Below are 22,632 nucleotides of genomic sequence, written 5' to 3'. Positions count from 1 at the left end.
AGATGTGTATTGTAACAACATGACTTTGGAGCAAATGTATAAGGTGGAGTGGAATGAGGGAAAACAGAATTAAAATGCTGTTGCAATAGTTCAGATTAGGAATAATGAAGGCCTGTGTTAGTCAGAGACAGTTAAGACAACTAAGAAGAAAGGTTTTGATCAATACAAATAAGAGCTATCACTGAGAGAGCTTCTCAGTCACTCGTTGGGAGAGGAGAAAGAGCTTTGGAAAAGGAGCTAAGTTTTCCAGCTTTAAAGATTATTGGAATTAAAAATATCCATGATTCAAAAAGAGAATAAAAATCTCTGGGGAAAACAAGTTTCCAGAAAAACTGATTTCAGAAGTCTAGTACTTTTACTTTCTACTAAAGAAAGATTGTTTTTCTAAGAGATATATGTATGTGTGTGTGTGTGTATAAAGATATATATATATATCCAATATAGTAATAAGCCAGTAAATGCACAAGAAGGAAAGATATATTAACTTAAAGCAAAATCCAGGCCCAAATTGGTGTCTAAGTCAATCGTTTACTTTGTTAATTTGTTTACTAACTACTTTCATGAACCTCCTAAATTTGGAAATCTTTAATGCTTTATTTTCAGTCCAATGAAGAAATAACTTGGCTTTAGATGGTTTCAAGCTCGTCTGAGTAACAAAATCTTGGAAAGGATTGCATATCTAGGCTTGCAGCAACTATGCTACATGTCCTCTATTCATCTTTGATTTGTCAAAGCATCACATCTGAGGAGGTGACTAATTTTTTTTAAATTAATTCTTCTATAAGCCAAAAAGAACAAGTAACATTTAAGGAAATAAGTTTAATCTGATGCTATGTATTTTGTCAGGAAGAAAGCCTGGCTGCCTTGGTGACTACTGTACCATTATGTAGTTGTTTTCTTTTGTTTCCTTTCTTTTTTGTCCTCCTGCCTGTGAAGGTCTCCTGCATTCTGACTGTTTCCCAATACCTTAACCTAATAGTTTCATTTTCTGAATGGTACATGTAGGATACTCACCTAAGGGCTTTTTTGTCTTGCTGCCCTTCTGTTACTTATAAATCTTATGGGGAGATAGGACTTCAGGTAACACCAAATCTCAAACATGTTATATCTGTTTGGGATTGCTTAAGACTAAACTCCGATATGTGTCAGAAGAAAGTGGAAGCAAATTTTTCAGATCTCTATGAGTATGTAGTACATAGAAAATAATGAAGAAGAGTAGTTACTTAGTGGTGGTAAGGGATTGCTGACTTTACTAACTGAATCTTTACATTTTTAATATCACATTTTTGAAGAAGACCTTTAACTTTCTATATCAGGACTGAGTTATTTGTACTAGTATACCACAATGACCAATAAATTATTAAATAAGTTACATCACCAATTGCAAATGAAATATTCAGACAAATAACTGGAAAATACTGCCACTGAATGGCAAAAAATATACACCTATGATTATATAAAGCAAGATGCATTATTTTCTTTACATCTCAAAAAGAATTTCCTAAACTATGTTTGGAACAGAATTGTATTTTGCAAATGCTAAATAAATAATAATAATAATAAAAATAATAATAATAAATAATATTAATAATAAAGGTGTATGTAAAAGAAAAAATACTAAAAGTAAAGGAAAATGAATGCAAAGAAAGGAAAAAGGAAGAAGCAAATTGCTATATAATAACTAGATTTTAGCTAAAAGATATTCTGTCAGGCAAAATAAAAAATATGTATTTTAAGTCAGGTAAAATAATCACCTATAAAATTCTTCCAGCTTTTATATACTTAAACTGCCTTTAAGAAAATATTGAAGAAAGCATCATTAGTTCCTTATTGCACAAATGCTCTGGTTCTTTGCATTGGTCCATAGATTGGCAAAATTATGGTCCTTGGACCAAATCAAGGCCTGTTTCCTGCTTTTGTAAAAACAATTTTATCAGAATGCAGCTATACCCATTTGCTTATATATTGTGTAAGGTTAACTTTTGTGCTACAATGGCAGAATTGAGTAGTTACAACAAAAACTTGTATAACTCACAAATGCTAATATATTTACTATCTGGCTCTTTAGAGAAAACATTTGTGACCTCTGATCTAATTCATATTATGTAGCTTATTATGTAATTTCAATATGAATCTGTTAAATTTTACAATATGCTCATATATATTATTTAATGAAATGTGATGATTAAGTTTATTAATGTCTTATTTATATGCTAAAATGCATATGACCATATTTTTGTAGTTTCAGAAGTTTCTTTACAGAGCCATATTTGCCACCTTTTTAATCCTAGTATGTGTTATGTCTCACAAGCTTCTAGTACTGTCTCAAACTACTAAATATTAAAACTGATTCACAGTCAAAGAACTTTGGGAAACACTGATTTATATTTGTCTGCCTACATATTAGATTCATTGACTAAACAGTTTAATAATCCTGACTAGAAATAAATAGTGCATCACTAGCTGAAAGGTACTTTGACAGCAATTTAGTATACTTTGAAAAGAACCCTCTTTAAGATGATTTTACTCTCTACTTTTACTTCCAGTACTGAGTTTTGTTGTTAAGATTGTGGTACAGTAACTGTGCAACCATTACAGAGGACTTATATTTGAAAAAGCTAAATACAGCGTATGAGCTTTTAAATAGGTATCTTGGTTTGCATCCTTCAGTGGTTTGAAAAGTGGACTCCACTAAAAAACAGTGAAGCAAAACTCAAAATGAAATCTCTGGCCAACTGATTTTTCAATTTTTTAAAAACATTTTTGATTATAATCTTTGCATACCCTTTGATTTAATGATAGATATTCATTACATAATAATAGCATGTACTCTTCAAGTGAGGGGTTAACTCTTTAGATAAAAGTAGGATTGACTTGTGTGAATTTATCTACTATCAATCTCTATTTATGCAATCTGATACCTTTCTAGACCTTTTCTAAATTGTGAAACAATACAATTAAGATGATAAGGGTTTCCTCCACTCTAATAAAGAATATTTAAACACTAAAGTAGTGAAGAATCATCCAAGGGAATCTTTGGTTGTAAAAAAATTAAATGTGGGAAAATGCATAGTATTGAACACTTGGTATTACAGAGATCACAAAATTTATTTACATATCATATTAATGTTAATTGGTGGCTACAATTAATAAGTATTTACATTCATTAAATGAAGGGAATGAAGTAAATTTGAAGTGCACCTTTTAATTATTCTGCTTATTGAGACTTCACCTGGTCTCAATTGTGCTACTTTAGATATATACTTAACTTTGCTCTTCCTCAATTTCAGTACCAGTAAAGGTATTTAGCATATAAACAAAATCAAAAGTGTTGGGCAGAGAAAGGATTTGATAAATGGCAATTATCAGGTATGGTTTTCCTCTGATCTTTTGATGATTGCACATTAGCCAAATCTTGGGAACACATAAAGAACCTACTAAACTGAATACTTGGTAAACAAAGAAAATATCCTCCTCTCTAGAAAGAAGGGTCAGGGCTATCAAAATAAACCATTTTTGCTACATGCTTTTATCACTATCAATATTACAACACAGTCTTGAAACATTGATGTTTGTTTGGAGTCACAATGGCCAAATGATCAGTGCTGTGTGCTGAGTGAGGAAAGGGACCTGCTTAGAATCTTCTCTCAGTGTGCAGTGAAACTTAAGGAGAAGTTTCAATAAAGTTAGCCACTTTTGCTATTCAATGTTGCACAAACACCAATATACACTGCTCCTATTCATTAAAAAATCATATATATTTTTTTAATCTCAGAGGACATACTATGGAGTAGAAAATTTTCAAGGTCTTTCGGATATATCAATGGACAATGTTCAAAGTGAAAACATTTCCTTTTCTCAATGACTTTCTAATACAATGCATGAAATAGAAAGTAGACAAAAAAGGCAAAATAGTATAATAAAATACACTAATAGCATAGTAAAATATTAAAAACATTTTAGAAAGTAAAATAATATAGTATAATAAGTGAAATAAAAAATGACTAGGGAAGATGGGATTAAAGATGGCGGCATGGGAGGAAAGACAGTGGCTTCCTCCTAAAACTGGATACAATTAGAAAATTTAATTGGTGCAACTAATCCTGAGAAAGCAACAGGAAAGAGGAGGTCAGACTGCACACACCTGGAGAAAAGAGCAGACCACAGCGAACGGGGTAACGTACCAAAGCTGTGGCTCCGTGGGACCTGAGCCCCTCCCCCACCACAGCTCACCAGCGGGAGGAAGAGAAACAGAGCAGGAAGGGAGTGGAAGGCCCGGGACTGCTGAATACCGGAGATCTGCGCTGGGAGCACAAATCTACATTTCATGGTGCTTCCATGATACTCACATGACTACCTGGTTCAAAAGTTAATACAGGCAGAGTTCCTGGGGAGACTGGGATTCTGGCTGCTTGTGGAAAGCAGGGATCCATATCCAGCTGCTCTGGGACAAAAACATACCTGCGTGACCAGCCCACTGGCTCGGGCAGTGGAGACAGGCACAGGAGCCAGGAGGTGGGGAACAGCCCTTTCCTGCCCCCAGTACTGGTCCTCTGTGACCCCGACATTGCTTCAGGGGCTGTGCAGCTCCAGAATACAGCTTCTGGACACTAGAGGGCGCCATATACAAACATGAAACGCCAAAGAAACCTTGTCCAGAGTAAAATTATTAATACAACTCCTGAGAAAGATTTAAATGATATGGATCCTATGAGTCTTCCTGAAAGGGAGTTCAAAATAAAAATCATCAACATTCTAATGGGGGTATGGAAAGACATCCAAGAACTCAGGAATGAATTCAGGTCAGAGATCCAACCGTTGAAGAGCATATTGGAGGGTATTAAAAGCAGGTTGGATATGGTGGAGGAGACAATAAATGAAATAGAAACTAGAGAAGAGGAATACAAAGAAACTGAGGCACAGAGAGAAAAAAGGATCAATAAAAATGAAAGAATATTGAGAGAACTGTGTGACCAATCCAAGCGGAACAATATTCACATTATAGGGATATCAGAAGAAGAGAGAGAGAAAAGGATAGAAAGCGTCTTTGAGGAGGCAGTTGCTGAAAACTTCCCCACTCTGGGGAAGGAGATAGTGTCTCAGGCCATGGAGATCCACAGATCTCCCAAAACAAGGGACCCAAGGAAGACAACACCAAGACACATAGTAATTAAAATGGGAAAGATTAAGGATAAAGACAGACTGTTAACAGCAGCCAGAGGCAGGAATAAGATCACATACAAAGGAAAGCCCATCAGCCTAATATCAGACTTCTCAGCAGAAACCTTACAGGCCAGAAGGGACTGGCATGATGTATGTAATGCCATGAAGAAGAAGAGACTGGCACCAAGATTACTTTATCTGACAAGATTATCATTTATATTTGAAGGAGGGATTAAACAATTTCCAGATAAGCAAAAGCTGAGAGAGTTTACCTCCCACAAACCATCTCTGTAGTCTATTTTGGAGGGACTTCTATAGATGGAAGTGTTCCTAGGGTTGGATAGCTGTCACCAGAGGCAGTAAAACCACAGTAGGGAGGGTGTATCAGCTGACTGTGAGGCAAACGCAAAATAAAATTAACTATCCCCAAAGTCAATCAAGGGATAGACAAAAAGTACAGAATTTGATACCTAATAGAGAAAGAATGAAGGAGGAAGAAAAAGGAGGAGAAATAGAAAAGAACGCTTAGATTGTGTTTGTAACAGCATACTAAGTGAGTTAAGTTACACTCTTAGATAGTAAGGAAAGTAACCTGGAAACTTTGGTAACCAAGAATCTAAAGCCTGAAATGGCAATAAGTACATACCTATCGACAATCACCCTAAATTAAATGGACTGAATGCACCAATCAAAAGAAATAGAGTCACTGAATGGATAAAAATAATAAGACCAATCTATATGCTGCTTAAAAGAGACTCACCTCAAACCCAAAGACATGCACAGACTACAAGTTAAGGGATGGAAAAAGATATTTCATGCAAACAATAGGGAGAAAAAAGCTTGTGCTGCAGTACTAGTATCAGACAAAATAGACTTCAAAACAAAGAAAGTAACAAGAGATAAAGAAGGACATTATATAATGATAAAGTGCTCAGTCCAACAAGAGGATATAACCATTATAAATATATATTCACCCAAAACAGGAACACCAGCATATGTGAAACAAATACTAACAGAACTAAAGGAGGAAATAGAATGCAACACATTCATTTTAGGAGACTTCAACATACCATTCACTCGAAAGGACAGATCCACTAGACAGAAAATAAGTAAGGACACAGAGGCACTCAACAACATACTAGAACAGATGGACCTAATAGACATCTATAGAACTCTACACCAAAAAGCAACAGGATACACATTCTTCTCAAGTGCACATGGAACATTTTCCAGAATAGACCACATACTAGGCCACAAAAAGAGCCTCAGTAAATTAAAAAAGATTGAAGTTGTACCAACCAACTTTTCAGACCACAAAGGTATAAAACTAGAAATAAATTGTACAAAGAAAGCAAAAAGGCTCAGATCAATGACCAAATTAAAATGGAAATCCAGCAATATATGGAAATAAATGACAACAACAACACAAAGCCCCAACTTCTGTGGGATGCAGCAAAAGTAGTCTTAAGAAAGTATATAGCAATCCAGGCATATTTAAAGAAGGAAGAACAAACCCAAATGAATAGTCTAACATCACAATTATCGAAATTGGAAAAAGAAGAAATAAGGCCTAAAGTCAGCAGAAGGAGGGACATAATAAAGATCAGAGATGAAATAAACAAAATTGAGAAGAATAAAACAATAGAAAAAATCAATGAAACCAAGACCTGGATCTTTGAGAAATTAAACAAAATAGAGAAGCCTCTAGCCAGACTTATTAAGAGAAAAAGAGAATCAACACACATCAACAGAATCAGAAACGAGAAAGGAAACATCACGATGGAACAACAGTTCTCCAAAGAAGAAATTCAGAAGGCCAACAGACACATGAAAAGATGCTCCACATCGCTAGTTATCAGAGATATACAAATTAAAACCACAATGAGATATTATCTTACACCAGTAAGGATGGCTACCATCCAAAAGACAAAGAACAACAAATGTTGGTGAGGTTGTGGAGAAAGGGAAACCCTCCTACACTGCCAGTGGGAATGTAAATTAGTTCAACCATTGTGGAAAGCAGTATGGAGGTTCCTCAAAATGCTCAAAATAGACTTACCATATGACCCAGGAATTTACCCTAAGAATGCCGTAGCCCAGTTTGTAAAAGACAGATGCACCCCTATGTTTATCGCAGCACTATTTACAATAGCCAAGAATTGGAAGCAACCTAAGTGACCATCAGTAGATGAATGGATAAAGAAGATGTGGTACATATACACAATTGAATATTATTCAGCCATAAGAAGAAAAGAAATCCTACTATTTGCAACAACATGGATGGAGCTAGAGGATATTATGCTCAGTGAAATAAGCCAAGTGGAGAAAGACAAATACCAAATGATTTCACTCATCTGTGGAGTATAAGAACAAAGGAAAAACTGAAGGAACAAAACAGCAGCAGAATCACTGAACCCAAGAATGGACTAAGAGTTACCAAACGGAAAGAGACTGTGGAGAATGGGAGAGTAGGGAGGGATAAGAAGAAAGAGGGTATTATGATTACCATGTATAATGTGAGGGGTGGGGGAAAGGAGAGGGCTGTGCAACACAGAGAAGACAAGTAGTGATTCTACAACATCTTACTATGCTGATGTACAGTGACTGTAATGGGTTTGTGGGGTGACTTGGGGTAGGGGAGAGCCTAGTAAACATAATGTTCTTCATGTCATTGTAGATTAATGATAACAGAATTTAAAAAATGACTAGGGTACAAGAATGATCACTACTTTTACCATTTATAATTGCAAGGACTGTGAAAAATATGTCCAAGCATATGAATTGAGGATATCAATTTACAGTTCTATCAACAGTAGGGAAGAAAAAAGTTGCTGAGTAAAAATCTCATTCCCATGTATTCTAGAATGCCCAGGCAAAAATGGTCCTGACATAGTGAAATGCTGTGTTGTGTGTGGGGTGAGCACTTTAGTGTCATATCCTTGAAGCAGAATCATGATGCTCCAGATGAATGATGGTTTCCCCTTCCAGCTTCCAAGGAAGGAATTTAGGGGTTGGGTTAGATATACAGTAGACTTAATTTTATAGGCACTTCAAAAATTTATTAAAAGTAAAGGGTAGTCTTGATATCTCTCCAGAAAGTATGTTTTCCCCAATATTCAAGAAAGAAAGGATGAAGAAATTCCCCTTGGTCATAGTTGAAAGACAAGTTATTTTTAAGATATATGAGACAAGAACTAGTTTCCTAGATACTTGTGCTGTTATTAGAAAGTTATACAGGTAGCTGTTATTGAAAGGAGTACAGCAGATAATTTGGGGAACTTTAGAGGGTTTAATTGGAAAAATATGAACCCTGAGTAGAAGCAAGGAAAATGAATGTATTTGAGATTTTGGCCTGTGACATGGTAGATTCCTGAGATAGCCCTAAAATGGTATTCCCAGGTTAGCAAATAAATGGTCTTGGAATAATGAGGCCTGGAAGGCCTGTGAACAGGAAGGAGGACAGTGGTGAATAGGCAAAACTTACAAGGAACATTCAACTCAGCACGGCACCTGACGCTCCACATAAGCTGACATTCTACCACCAGTACAACCTTACAGATCACTTCTGGGATCCTATATCTTAATTTTCCCAGTCAGGGCATACAAGGGGCAACTATGTCCTAGTTTGGGGCATCACATTTGAGCTGCCCATGCCAGGTGCTACTCTGCAGCCAGCATTCCTCCTGGTTGTTACAAGAGGTAAATGTTTTTCATTCTCCAATTTTCTGTTTGAGCCCATAACTGAGAATTTAATTAAAAAATAAAAATGGTGATAATAATTAGGAAACATAAATTGGGGAAAGGAGAGTGAGCTACCAGTGCATGTATACATGTATGCTTTCATATATGTATGTATGTATGTATCTAACTGATCCATATATGGAGACTGTGATAATTTAAAATTTATAATGTTAATTAGTAACTAAAAATTAATCAGTAGTCATATTGCACCACCTCATCAGCTCACTTACAAGTTTTCCAAATGAACATACAACCCAAGTAACACTGAGAAAATATAGCTTTAAAACCAATCACCTCTTTTTAACAATAACTTTGTCCCTAAGGTCTTCCTCTAAATAAATTTTGAAGAAGCCAATGAAATCAACAGAAAAATACAGAGCCCATGAACACACAGTGACTTTTAGAAGACAGACTGACATCTATACTTTTGATTTGACCAAAGTAAGTAAGATTTGACTAAACTTACATGAACATAAAAAAATATGTAAAGGAAACATGGGCACTGCAGAGAAGTGAAAATCCAGCACTCCATGAAAGCAACAGAAAAATAAGAGTTTCAGTTTATTTCCTTCTTAAATGAATACACTACATGTGTATACATTATATTTATTTTCTTTACCTTTGTATTAGATGTCCTTTTAAGTGTATTTTTTTATTGAAGTATAGTTGATATACAATATCACACTGGTTTCAAGTATACAATACAGTGATTCAACAGTTATTAACATTATTAATCATCACCCAACTAGTGCAGGTGCTATCTGTCAACATGGAAAGATGTTACAGAATAATTGGCTATATTCTCTTTCTAATATGAAATGTAATTTCATTGGTGATTCTCAGACAAAACCATTAGCTCACTAAGTCTTATTAAAAATCGTGAGGCGGGGAGACAGGATTCAAGATGATGGTGTGAGAGGTGAGACAGAGAACTCCTTCCAAAACCAGAAATATTGTGAAAATATAGTTAATACAACTAATCCTAAAAGAGCAACAGGAAAGAAGGCTGCACCAGACTGCATACATCTGGAGAAAATAGAAGACCTCACAAAACAGGGTAACATACCAAAGCTGTGATCCAGTGGGAACCAAGCCCTTCCCCCACTGCAGCTAACTGGCAGGAGGAAGAGAAATGGAGAGGGGAGGAGATGGAAGCATCGCAATGCTGAACACCCTGCCCTGGAGATCTGCTTTGGGAGCACAAACCTACATTGCATGGTGCTCTGGAGATTAGTGGGATTGGAAAGCTAAAACAGGCAAAAAACTTAAAGAGACTGAGATTACAGCCATTTGTGGAGGATAGGGATCCACATCTGGTTATTCTGGGACAAAGGAAATGCAAGGAGTCTGAGAAGCTCCCTAGCAGTGAGGACTGCTGAAGGGGAGGGATCTGTATGGAGCTTGCTGCATGAGAGAAGGGATAAGTGGACAGGTTGTCTGGGCAAGCTCTCTCCAGGAGGTTGGAAACTTTCAGGAGCTTCAGGTGATCCATCTCCCTGGATGGCTACTCAGCTCTGAGGACCCACACTGTGATACACATCCTGCTGTATCTTCCACGTGGTCTGCCAGCACAGGCTTGCAAAACGGCAGTCCCTGCACTGGCATCAGGCAAGTCAGAGGGAGGTCCTGCCTATGGCAGCTACACACACAAAGCACAGAGGTTTACACCTGTGTGCTTGGCTCACTGGTTCTGACAGTGGAGACAGGCAATGCAGCTGGGAAGCAGAAATAGCCCTTTCCTCCCCCACAGGCCCCTGACATCACTCTAGGGGTTAAGCAGCTCCAGAGACTAGAGCTTCTGGGCAATAGAGGGTGCCACATATAAATATGAAAAGTCAAAGGAAACTGGTTCAAACAAAAATCTCGCAAACACCATGAAAAGAGCCAAATAAAACTGAACTCATCAATCTTCATGAAAGAGAGTTCAAAATAAAAATAATAAACATACTCATGGAGGTACAGAAAAATATTCAAGAACTCAGGGACAAACTTAGGACAGAGACTCAATCATTAAGAAAATCTATACATGGATTTCCAAGATGGCGGCATGAGTAGGGTGGCAGAAATCTCCTCCCAAAACCATATATATATACAGCAAACACAACTATTCCTAAAAGAGTGACCAGAAGAAACAGTACACCAACCAGGCTACATCTACATCTGCAAGAACTCAACATCTCACGAAAAGGGTAAGATACAAAGTCGTGACCTGGCGGGACCAGAACACTCCCCCACACCAGCTCCCCAGCAGGAGGAAAAGAATCAGAGCAGGTAGGGAGTGGGAGCACAGGACTGCTAAATAATCACCCTAGTAATCTTCACCAGGAGCACAGACACACATTGCATGGTGTACTGGATATTAAAGGAATGGAAAAGCAAAATCCGAGACTAACCCTGCTAACAGGTTCCCACAGCTGGGTTCCCTGGGACAAAAGAAAAGCAGGCGCTTTAAAAGTCTTAAAGGGAAAAGGGTTTAACAAGTGGACAAAATCATCCTGGCACACTAAGCCCAGTAGGCTGGCAACTTTAAGGAACATCAGGTGGCAAAACCCACTGGGTGACAATGCAGCTCCAAAGACCCTCATGGTGATAAGCAATGTGCTATTTATTCACCCGCCCCCACCGGCACTGTAAGCGAACCAGCTGACCCACCATTACTGTGGAGCAGTTAGGGAGCAACCCTACCCACAGCACCCACACAGAGGATTCTCCCAGCATATGGCTAGCTGAGCCAGACCCAGAGGTGGCACCCTGCCCGCAGTTGACCGGCACAGACAGTGGAGACCAGCACAGAGTCCAGAAGGCACAAAGGGGCTTTATTCTTGCTGTGAATATGTGCTGGTTGCCAGCAAGTCCCACCAGTGCCCTAGGCCATCCCAAGGGCTGCCATTCCCATGGCAGCAAAGGGATTAACCCAGAGGCTGCCCCCTATGCATGGCTGACAGGAAAATTAAGAAGAAACTGGCACAGAGTCCGGGAAGGATGTAGGGGCTCTGTTCTTATGGAGAACATGCACTGCTCACCTGCAAGCACCAACAGTGCCCTAGGCTATCCCAAGGGCCACACCACCCATGTCAGCTCAGGGAATTAACTCAGAGCCTGATCCCTCTGTGTGGTTGACCGGCATAGGCAGCAGAGATGGGCAAGATGACCAGCAAGCAGAAAGGGACTTTGTTCTCCCAGCTGACACACGTGCCACTCTCTGGCAATCACTTCCATCACTGTGAAAAGGCAGAACCTTGTTCTGTCCAAAATCCCTCAAACACCAGGCAGAGGGCCTAGTGAGATAAAAATCACCAATCATCCTGTAAAAGAATTCAAAATAAAGCCATAAGCATGTTGATGGAGCTACAGAGAAATAGTCAAGAGCTAAGGGATGAATTAAGGAGGGACATAACAGAAAGGAAAAACAATAGAAGGATTTAAGAGCACACTGGATGAGGTACAAGAGACTGTTATTGGAATAGAATTCAGAGAACAGGAACACACAGAAGCTGAGGCAGAGAGAGATAAAAAGATCTCTAGGAATGAAAGAATATTAAGAGAACTGTGTGACCAATTCAAACCCAAAAATATTCCCATTAAAGGGGTACCAGAAGAAGAAAAGAGAGAAAAAGGGATAGAAAGTGTCTTTGAAGAAATAATAGCTGAAAACTTCCCAATTTGGGGAAGGAAACAGACTCTCAGACCACAAAGTCAGACCATGGATCTCCCAACACAGGGACCCAAGGAAGACAACACAAAGAAATACAACAATTAAAATCGAAAAGATCGTGGATAAGTAGAGACTATTAAAAGCAGCAAGAGAGAGAAACAAGATCACATACAAAGGAAAACCCACCAGGTTATCATTAGACTTCTCAACAGAAACCTTACAGGCCAGAAGGGAGTGGTGTGATATATTTAATGCAATGAAGCAGAAGGGCCAAGGATACTGCATCTGGCAAGATCATCACTTAAATTTGAAGGAGGGATTAAAGAATTTTCACATAAGCAAAAGCTGAGAGAATTTAGCTCCCACAAATCACCTCTGCAGTGCATTTTGGAGGGACTGCTATAGATGGAAGTATTCATAAGGCTGAATAGATGTCAACAGGGGAAATAAAACCAGAGCAAAGTAGAATAATAAATTATAAGCAGATGCAAAATCAAATCAAATACCCCCAAAGTCAATCAAGGGATAGACAAAGAGTACAGAATATAATACCTAATATATAAAGAGTGGAGGAGGAAGAAAAAGGACAAGAAAAGAAAAAGAACCCTTAGGTTGTGTTTTTAATAGCATACTAAGTGAGTTAAGTTAGACTATTAATACTTCCAGAAAGTCCATCTGATAGTTCTGTAAGTTTTCCACCAATTATTCATTTCCAGACTTTCACTGATCACAGGTCTAATTTTAACAGAAATGCAGTGGAGAACTAGCAATACTATGTTTACTTAATGCTTTGCACTGCATTTCCAAAATTACAATCTCATATAAAGCCCACACTGAACCTATAAAGTAGATTATATTATCCTTGCTTTAAAGAAAAGGAGACTGAAATTAAGGGGTTAAATAATTTAACAATGTTACAAAGCTAGAAGTCAGAAAAATATTTATCTTAGTTTAGTATTTCTTTAGGATTTTAAGACAAAGTTTATTTTAAATACATAATAATTTCTCTATCAAATATACAATAATATAGAAGCAGACTGTATCTATTTTGTTACTTAGAACAAGGGGAAAAAATACACTGATCCTTGCTTCTTGTCTTTTCCTTTTCTAGCTTTTGTTAAGTCTCAAAATTATACTATAAAAACCTGGAAACTATTTAAGAACACAGCAGTATGAGTTCTTTTCAGTATGTAGGGAAGCAAGCAGGGTTTATGTTCCTTCCATCTTGAATGCCTTGGCAGTCACATAAAGAGGAGATAGCATAACTAGTGAGATGCTCATCAAAATTCGATATGTATCCTATGTGTTTAATCTGTGAATTTGGCATTTTGGAACATGTATTAGGCCAGGGAGCCTGCTGGCACTCCAGACTCATGAAAGTACTTACAGAAGACTCTCTGGCCGACCACAACATAAACACAGCACATGGAAGCTACTCAGGATAACTTCCTCCAGGCTACTCTTTCAGCCACAAGACAATACAATACCAGTGCTCATCTAGTCCTGCTGGAAATCAAATGACTTCTGAGTAGCTTCCAACATCCTAATTCCTAAATTATGAATCTATCTTCAACCACAGAAGACTGCTTAGTGTGTGTTTTCTAGTAGTTAAGAAATTCACACACCCACAGGGAACCAACTACATTTTCCATTTTCTTATTCCTTCTTTCTTACATAATTACATGTCAGGCCCAATGAGAAAATGCCCCTCCACTTTTCTTATTATGATTACCATAAAACCTAACAAAGAGATTGACACCTAGCCCAAATTTTTGTACCATTTATCATTTTAGATGATTATGATTTCCTTGTAGAATATTTTAAAGATTAAAAAAATACATAAAGAATATCAAAATCCTACTGGGTGTACTCTCCTATATTAATATTTTCCTGTTGGATGCTATTTTATGAACTTAAAAATCCTATGTGGGCCTAAATGTCTGTATGTGAGCCAATATTGATATTATACTTTATATAATTTTGCATTTATTTACTGTTGTTATACTGTGAACATGTTATTAAATATTATTTCCCAATATGGTTTAACTTGTTGCATAATGTTCCATCTCATGGTTACTACAAACAATATATAAGCATTGTTGGCAATTATACTCTTTCCAACTATATCTAAGTAATGCTGACATTAATATACTTATATCAATAACCTTTGATTATGTCTCCAATTATTTAGGATGAAGTCACAAAAGTAAATAAAGGCCTCACAGAGTATTACTCCATTTAATTCTCATGAAGTAGTGAAGTAGTTTGGCACAAATGGCCTTCTAGAAGGCCATGGAAATATATGTACAAACCTACCACTCTTTTTCTGATTATTATAATAATATCAATACCTACTTCTTAGAAAGTTTAGAAAATGCAGAAAAAATAGAGAAAAAATAAAAACTACACAAAGTCTTACTTCTTTAGAAATTGCCAGATGCAGATATACGAATGGGGAAAGAGTGAACTGACAGATATAAGTAAATAAATTACTACAAAGAAAAAAGAGCAATTAGATCTAATTACAGAGTTGAGTTCCTGATTCTTTTATTTAAAACTCTAACATGCTCAATTTCTTCATTGATTTATAAATGCTTTTATATATCACAACACAAAGGTTATTATATACCATTTTCCATTTGAGCATTCTAGATATTCAGCAATATTCTATTTAAATATTTAAAATTTTAATAAATTTTAGTTTTATTTTTATATTAAATCCTTTTTAAATAATACTTAATGAATGTACTATGAAGATGTAACTTTAATTTTATTTTTCTTATACTTCATTTATTTACTTTACTATATCTAACAGAGATAGACAGGTTAACTTGTGCTATACTCTATAATTAGAATTATTTTTTTCTGTTCATTAAGTTGTTTATAATTTACTTATCCCCTTTAAACTACTACTATTGATCAGAGAGAATGAGTTACTTTGAGTTTATTTAAAGATAATAACTGTATTTGGGGTATATGTATGTGTAGGGAAATTCCCTCCCCTTGTTGCAACATTCCAGCCCCATTCTAGGTACGGCTAACTAAGCATGAAGTTTTTCCCTAAAAAAGAGTAGAAAATAAGACAGAGCAAAGAAAAATGAAAATGTCATATGCACTGATGAGAAAGCTTAACTTCCAGTCAATCTGGTTTTTATATGTGAAATATTATCCTTAATTCTTTTCTGGATCAAAAAAATACAGTATATGTATCATATAAGTATTAACTGTTCATCTAAATTATGGGCACTTAGAAGCAGGATCTCTGTTTTATAACTCTTTACATCTCCAAGTATCTGGAAAAATGCTCTGCACATAACAGGTTTTCAAAAAACATTTGTATTGATTACCATGATGGCTATTTTTCTGTCTCACTAAGCTTATCCATTGTCAAAGAGGAAAGAAGGAAAAGTTGCATTTGTGCCTATCCACACTGCATATGCTTTCATAGATTTCAGCACAATTACTCTTAAGCCCCTGCTTCTCTATACTGTGTAACTCAAGAAACACATGGTTATTGAGCATCTGTGTATACTGCACATGTGACCTATTTATCTAGGTTCAGTATTAGCTTTTGAACTTACTAGTTATTTCAAAAACTTAGTATAGAAAACTGCAAAAACCTTAGTGTCAGATGACAAGAATGAGGCCAATTTTATAGGTCTGGCTATTTGTTTTAAAGGAAAAGGAGTGTATGAGCACACTTGGCCTGAAGTATAGATGAAAATGGCATAGAGAACTTTTGTATACTGCATACCAAAATGGCAAAAGGCAGCTAAGGCAATGATATCAAAAGAAAGTAAAAACATTAAAACTGAAAGTGAATGTCAAAAAATACTGACTCAAATAATAGAAGAACAGATGGTTTTTAGCATATTTATAGTGTAGAGAAACAAAATAGAAAACGAATTTTGTAAGGTAGGTCAAAGAATGAATGGTTTAGAAGACAACAGACTCCTACTTTAAAAATCATATTTGAAGAATGTTAAAGGAAAACTATTTGAGAAATTAGTGAAAACAACATTCAAAAATGTAATCAGGCAAAAAGAAATGATTTTTTGCATTTAGGAATACCAAGGAGAAAGGAAAATAAATTAGAATGAAATACATTCTGTAAAAAAAGCACCTACAAATCTCTACTTCATTCTGCAATGTAAGGAAGCACACTGATATGATGATATAATAATACCATACTTCAGTCAGTATCCCTTCCAGGGACTGAAAAACTTCAAGAAACCACTGGTAAAATTTTAATTACAGAACAGAGCATTCTTTTTTAATAACTGAGAACTTACATGCACCCAAAATAGAACTAGGGAATGGTGTTAGGATGTAGGAATATTTTAAGGATGTTAAACATGTTAAATTTCATATAACTTTCCTCTTAAATGACAAGAACACCTTGGAAATGAATTACAACTATTTTAAAATTTTTACACTTGTTGAAATTATATTAATCTTAAAAAACTGACTTGAAACAGAATTACAAGGTAAAGAAAATACTATTATGTTATTAAAATCTACTTTGTAGTACTTTTTGTCTATGGGGTGAAGACCAGGATTTCTGTGGAAGTATGTGGGATATAAGAGGAAGTGTGGTGCACATGTAGTTAGCAATACATTAAGGTGAAGCATTAATCTGCTTTGCATTACTAGTAGAATCTTTGAACATGTATGTAATTTTGAAAGCAATGTGTTGTTATTGTTATAAACAGATGCCAACTACTTCTTCTTCTCATTAAAAAATACATATGTGAACTAAGAGACTAATCATGAAGTATCAAGTTTTTATAAGTGCTATTTGTCTATTACTGCAAAAGGGACTGTGCTGGGCAGAAAATCATTTACTCCAGAATATCTCTCAAAGTGCTGCCACTATTTACACTACCCCCACTTCAGAACTTATCATTTCTCTTCTAAACTATTTTTCTCCTCTCATTATTTCTGAGTAAATTTTACAAGTGCAATCTGATTGCACAATTACTCTGCAAGAAATCTGTATGTGGATTACCACTGCCTTTGTTAAAGCTTAAATTTAGTTCAATACTTTTTTTTGGTATTCATTGTTTATTATTTATATGAATAACACTGTGGTTACTAGATTCTCCCCATGATCAAGACCCCACCACATACCCCATTACAGTCACTGTCCATCAGCATAGTAAGATGCTGTAGAATCACTACTTGTCTCATCTGTGCTACACTGCCTTCCCCGTCATACTGCCAACATTATGTGTGCTAATTGTAATGCCCCTTTTTCCCCTTATCCCTCCTTTCACACCCATCCTCCCTAGTCACTTTCTCTTTGCTAATTGTTTAGTCCATTCTTGCATTCTGTTAGTCTCCTGCTGTTTTGTTCCTTCACTTTTTCCTTTGTTTTTATACTCCACAGATGAGTGAAGTCATTTGATACCTGCCATTCTGTGCCTGGCTTATTTCACTGAGTGTAATACCCTTTAGCTCCAGCCATGTTGTTTCCTTCTTACGGCCGAATAATATTCCACTGTGTATATGTACCACATCTTCTTTACCCATTCATCTACTGATGGACACTTAGGATGCTTCCATTCCTTGGCTATTGTAAATAGTGTTGTGATAAATACAGGGGTGCATATGTCTTTTTCAAACTGGGAAACTGCATTCTTAGGGTAAATTCCTAGGAGTGGAATCCCTGGGTCAAATGGTATTCCTATTTTGAGGAACCTCCACACTGCTTTTCACAAAGGTTGAACTAATTTACATTCCCACCAGCAGTGTAGGAGAGCCCTTTTTTCCACATACTCACCAACATTTGTGGTTGTTTATCTTTTGGACGTTGGCAATCCTAGCTGGTGTGAGGTGATATCTCATTGTGGTTTTATTTTGCATTTCTCTGATGATTAGCGATGTGGAGCATCTTTTCATGTGTCTGTTGGCGATCTGAATTTCTTCTTTGGAGAAGTGTTTGTTCAGATCCTCTTTCCATTTTTAATAGGTTTATTTGCTTTTTGTTTGTTGAGGTGCATGAGCTTTGTATATTTTGCATGTCAACACCTTATTGGATGTGTAATTTATTAATATATTCTCCCATAGTGTAGATGCCTTTTTGTTCTACTGATGGTTTCCTTTGCTGTACAGAAGTTTTTTAGTTTGATAGAGTCCCACTTGTTAATTTTTGCTTTTGTTTCCCTTGCCTGGGAGATATGTTCATGAAGAAGTTGTTCATGTTTATATTCAAGAGGGTTTTGTCTATATTTTCTTCTAAGAGTTCTATAGTTTCATGACTTACATACAGCTCTTTGATCCATTTCGAATTTACTTTTGTGTATAGAGTTAGTAATCCAGTTTCATTCTCTTACATATACCTGTCCAGTTTTTCCAACACCAGCTGTTGAAGAGGCTGTCATTTCCCCATTGTATATCCATGGTTCCTTTATCATACATTAATTGACCAAATATGCTTGGGTTAATATCTGGACTGTCAATTGATTTCCACTAGTCTATTCATTTGTTCTTGTGCCAGTACCAAATTTTCTTGATGACACTGTGGCTTTGTAATAGAGCTTAAAGTTGGGAGGTGAGATACTCCCAGCCTTATTCTTCCTTCTCAGGATTGCTTTGGCTATTCGGGGTCTTTGCGTTTCCATACGAATTTTAGAACTATTTGTTTCAGTTTGTTGAAGAATGCTGTTGATATTTTGATAGGGATTCCATTGGATCTCTAGATTGCTTTAGGCAAGATGGCCATTTTGACAATATTAATCAATCCTACCCAAGAGCATGGGATGAATTTCCATTGTTTAGTATCCTCTTTAATTTCCCTTAGGAGTGTCTTAAAGTGTACATGGTATAGGTATTTCACTTCCTTCATTAGGTTTAGTCAAGGTATTTTTTCTTTTTAATGCAAATGTGAATGGAATTGTTTTCCTGATTTCTCTTTCTGCTAGTTCATTGTTAGTATATAGGAATGCAACAGATTTCTTTGTATTAATTTTGTGTCCTGCAACTTTGCTGTATTCAGATATTAGTTCTAGTAGTTTTGGAATGGAATCTTTAGGATATTTTATGTATAGTATCATGTCATCTGCAAACAGTGAGAGTTTGACTTCTTCCTTACCAATCTGTATGCCTTTTATTTCTTTGTGCTGTCTGATTGCTGTGGCTAGGACCTTCAGTACTATGTTAAATAAAAGAAGGGAGAGTGGGCATCCTTGACTTATTCCCAATCTTAGGGGAAAAGCTTTCAGCTTCTCACTGTAAAGTATGATGTTGGCTGTGGGTTTGTCATATATGGCCTTTATTATGTTGAGGTACTTGCCATCTACACCCATCTTGTTGAGAGTTTTTGTCATGAATGGATGTTGAATTTTGTCGAATGCTTTTTCAGCATCTATGTATATGATCATGTGGTTTTTGTCCTTCTTTTTGTTGATATGGTGAATGATGTTGATGGATTTTCGAATGTTGTACCATCCTTGGATCCCTGGAACGAATCCCACTTGAACATGGTGTATGATCCTCTTGATGTATTTTTAAATTCATTTTGCTAAAATTTTGTTGAGTATTTTTGCAACTATGTTCATCAGGGATATTGGTCTGCAGTTTTCTTTTTTTGTGGTATCTTTGCCTGGTTTTGTTATTAGAGTGATGCTGGCTTCAAATAATGAGTTTGGAAGTATTCCCTCCTCTTCTATTTTTTGGAAAACTTTAAGGAGAATGGGTATGATGTCTTCTCTAAATGTCTGATAAAATTCAGTGGTGAATCCATCTGGTCCGTTGGGTTTGCTCGTGGGTAGTTTTTTTATTACTGATTCAATTTCATTGCTGGTAATTGGTCTGTTTAGATTTTCTGTTTCTTCCTGGGTCAGTCTTGGAAGGTTGTATTTTCTAGAAAGCTGTCCATTTCTTCTAGGTTATCCACTTTCTTAGCATGTATATTTTCATTGTATTCTCTAAAAATTCTTTGTATTTCAGTGGTGTCTGTGATTTTTCCTTTCTCATTTCTGATTCTGTTTGTGCATGTAGATTCTCTTTTTCTCTTAATAAGTCTGTCTCCAGGCTTATTTATTTTGTTTGTTTTCTCAAAGAACCAGCTCTTGATTTCATTAATTTTTTCTATTGGTTTATTGTTCTCAATTTTATTTATTTCTTCTATGCTTTTTATTATGTCCCTCCTTCTGCTGACTTTGGGCTTCATTTGTTCTTCTTTTTCCAGTTTCAGTAATTGTGAATTGAGACTATTGATTTGGGATTGTTCTTTCTTCTTTAAATAGGCCTGGATTGCTGTATCCTTCCCTCTTAAAACTGCCTTTGCTGCATCCCACAGATGTTGGGGCATTGAGCTGCTGCATTCTTTTGTCTCTGTACATTGCTTGATCTTTGTTTTAATTTGGTCATTGATTCATTGGTTATTTAGGAGCATGTTCTTAAGCCTCCATCTGTTTGTGAGCCTTTTTGTTTTCTTTGTACAGTTTATTTCTAGTTTTATACCTTTGTAATATGAGAGGATGGTTGGTAAAATTTCAATCTTTTTGAATTTACTGAGGCTCTTTTTGTGGCCTAGTATGTGGTCTACTTTGGAAAATGTTCCATGTGCTCTTGAGAAGAATGTGTATCCTGCTGCTTTTGGGTGTAGAGTTATGTACATGTCGGTTAAGTCCATCTGTTCTAGTGTGTTGTTCAGTGCCTCTGTATTCTTACTTATTTTCTGTCTGGTTGATCTGTCCTTTGGAGTGAGTTCTGTGTTGACATCTCCTAAAATGAATGCATTGCATTCTATTTACTCCTTTAATTTTCTTCACTTTGGTTTCACATATGTAGGTGCTCCTATGTTGGGTACATAGATACATATAATCGTTATATCCTCTTGTTGGACTGACCCCTTTATCATTATGTAATATCCTTCTTTGTCTATTGTTACTTTCTTTGTTTTGAAGTCTATTCTCTCTGTATATGTCTTTGGGTCTGAAGTGAGCCTCTTTTAGGCAGCATATAGTTGGGTCTTGTTTTTTTATCCATTCATTGACTCTGTTTCTTGATTGGTGCATTCAACCAATTAACATTTAGGGTGATTATCGACAGTTATGTACTTTTTGCCATTGCAGGCTTTAGATTCATGGTTACCAAATCTTCAAGGTTAACTTCCTTACTATTTGAGCCTAACTTAAGTCACTTAGTATGCTATTATAAACACAATCTGAAAGTTCTTATATTTTCCCTCCTGTTCTTCCTCCACCGTTCTTTATATATTAGGCATCATATTCTGTACTCTTTATCTATCCCTTTTTATTACCTCTGGTGACAGCTATTTAACCTTAGGAACACTTCCATCTACGGAAGTCCCTCCAAAATACAGTGTAGAGATGGTTTGTGGGAGGCAAATTCTCTCAGCTTTTGCTTATCTGGAAATTGTTTAATCCCTCCTCCAAATTTAAATGGTAATCTTCCTGGATAAAATATTCTTGGTTTGAGGCCCTTCTGCTTCACTGCATTAAATATATCATGCCACTCTCTTCCAGCCTGTATGGTTTCTATTGAGAAGTCTGATGATAGCCTGATGGATTTTCCTTTTTATGTGATCCTATTTCTCTCTTTGACTGCTTTTAATAGTCTGTCCTTATCCTTGATATTTGCCATGTTAATTATTATATGTCTTGGTGTTGTCCTCCTTGGGTCCCCTGTGTTGGGGGATCTGTGTACCTCCAGTGCCTGAGAGACTACCTCCTTCCCCAGATTGGGGAAGTTTTCAGCAATTACCTCCTCAAAGACACTTTCTATACCCTTTTTCTCTCTCTTCTTCTTCTGGTACCCTTATAATATGAAAATTGCTCCATTTGGATTGGTCACACATTTCTCTCATATTCTTTCATTCTTAGAGATCTTTTTTTCTCTCTGTGCTTCAGACTCTTTGTATTCCTCTTCCCTAACTTCTATTTCATTTATCATGTCCTCTGTATCTAATCTGCTTTTAATACCCTCCATTATGTTCTTCAATGATTGAATCTCTGTCCTAAATTCATTCTTAAGTTCTTGAATATTTTTCTTTACCTCCATAAGCATGTTGATGATTTTTATTTTGAAATGTCTTTCAGGAAGGT

Source organism: Manis javanica, chromosome 1 (assembly GCF_040802235.1).
Source record: "Manis javanica isolate MJ-LG chromosome 1, MJ_LKY, whole genome shotgun sequence".
NCBI lineage: Eukaryota > Metazoa > Chordata > Mammalia > Pholidota > Manidae > Manis > Manis javanica.
The sequence above is the reverse complement of the archived record's forward strand: the minus strand, read 5'-3'. Positions refer to the sequence as shown.